This window comes from Propithecus coquereli, unplaced genomic scaffold (assembly GCF_000956105.1).
Source record: "Propithecus coquereli isolate 6110/MARCELLA unplaced genomic scaffold, Pcoq_1.0 Scaffold743, whole genome shotgun sequence".
In the NCBI taxonomy this organism is placed as follows: Eukaryota; Metazoa; Chordata; class Mammalia; order Primates; family Indriidae; genus Propithecus; species Propithecus coquereli.
The window spans coordinates 189828-192096 of NW_012153541.1; positions in this window are offsets into that span (position 1 = coordinate 189828).

Consider the following 2269-nt stretch of genomic DNA (forward strand, 5'->3'; position numbering starts at 1 on the left):
GAGCTGTTTCCCAGTGGCACCAGGGACCCCTGCAGTGGGGACATTGGCAGTGTGGACACCACGCCTACCGCGGAGCAGTCTTCCTCTGCCTTCTGCTTTATCCTGAAGATGTCACTGTATTATCGTATTTTCTTACCGAAGTTAAATGATAACTCTGAGCAGTTTCATTGAGATCATGGGAAATGGTAATCAGTTGGAATTCTCCTAAATTTCTTACAGGCACTAATAAAAATTAACCTGAAAACGTGTTTATGAAAGGCTTCACTTGTTTTTAAAATTTTACTTCATAGGGTCTTGCTGTGTTGCCCAGGCTGGACTGGAACTCCTGGGCTCGAGTGCTCCTCCCGCCTCAGCCTTCTGAGTAGCTGGGTGCAGGTGCGTGCCACCGTGCCCGGCTCTTGAAAGCTTCTCTTTCTTAGACACCAGCTGAGGACTGAGCTGGCTTTGAGTGGGAATCTCCATCCCAGGTGGAGAAGGATCCTGGTGGACCTTGGTTCCTGCCTAGTTGAGGGATTCCCACTGTGGTCGGAACGGTGGCAGCCACGCCCGCTCTGAGCCCCACGTGTCCTGGCCTTACTGGGCCCAGCCAGGCTGTGTCTGAGTGGTACCGGGCCTGTCTTCTGAAGACATGGGTATTAACTTTGCTTTATTTTCATTATAACCCTGGAGCTTTTCATTCTATTTCCCCCCCTTTTTTATGAGACAGGGTCTCCCTCTGTCACCCCAGCTAGAGTGCAGTGGTGTCATCATAGCTCACAGCAACCTCCAACTCCTGGGCTCAAACAATCCTCCCACCTCACCCTCCCGAGTAGCTGGGACTACGGTGCCACCACAGTGCCCTGCTAATTTTTCTATATTGTTGTAGAGACGGAGTCTCACCTTTCCTCAGGCTGGTCTTGATCTCCTAAGCTCAAGCAATCCTCCCGCCTTGGCCTCCCAGAGTGCTGGGATTACAGGCACGAACCACCATGCCTGGCCCCATCCCTTTCTAAATGACTCTGAGATGAATGCTTTGTTGACACTACCTGGGTTGAGAGCGGCATGGAGTGTGCTGCGGTAGAGGTCAGGCAGGGCCCCCCCACGAGGGGTAACGGCTGTGGGTCTCGGGACGACTCCTGTGGCTGGGAGACAGATCCAGGCAGAACGAACGGGCGTGACGTTTGGGTAAATCGTGAATGGAGCTTTGAGATGGGAGGGCGTCCCGGTCATCCAGGTGGGCCCAGCGTCATCTCGGGCGCCAGGGAGAGAGAGGCCAGAGATGCTACGCCGCGGCTGTCAAGGTGGAGGAAGGGGCCGTGGGCCAAGGACAGGAGGCTGCAAAGCTGGAAACGGAGAGGAAACGTTCTCCCCCAGAGCGCTGGAAGGACCAGCCCTGCAGGACGGTAAGGGTCCGAATGGCAATGTTTTGGAGCAGCCACAAGAAGCTAATGGAGGCATTTAAGAGGCTGTGACTCAAGTTCTTGGGCCCAGCAGTGCTTCCCCCTTTCCCGGCTGGATTGGGGGCGGGTCGGTGGTCAGGGAGCCCAGGATTGCCCACAGGGACTTCATGGGGCAGGGCGAGTGGATGTTCTCGCCGTCCCTGGACACGTCCCTCCTTTCCCAGCCACGACAGCCACAGCTCGCCTGGGGAGAGCTCTGCTGTTCAATCAAACCGAGGCAAACCCTACAGGGAAGCACTTTGTACAACATCCCCCTGCTGGAGAACGAGCGCTGCCATTTCATTGTCCTAAGATCACTTTTCCTCGCACTTCTTGTAGTGTCACCCAACATACGTGATGACAGATGTCATGGCGTGCGGAGAGCCAGGCTGGAAGCAGGAAAGACTCTGGCTGCCCAGTCTGGGGAACGGGCTCGCTGACCTCGGTCAGCCACATCCTGCATGGGTGACGTCACGGGCTCACACTGTTTTCCTGGAAATCGCATCCAACCCTAACTCGAGAAGAATCAATAGACACAAGCTTTGTTTTCTACTGAAACTGTTATTATTTGCCATTAAGAACTGCAAACTATGCTACTAAGAATGAACAACGTTCTCTTCAGTAAGCCTTTTTCAAAACACACAAGACAAAGCTCCCCTTTGGTCAAGGTGTCCCGCCCGCTTCCACTGCAGCAAGACCCTCCTCAGCTCCCGGCGGGTCAATGGGGAAAGATGCAGAGCGCTAAAGGAATGCGGTGTCCCGGCCTTCTCTCCTTCCCACCCAACTACATCTGAGAAGGATGAGGGAGGAAGGAGGGGAGAAAGAATATGGAAATAAATTATGTCGCCGAC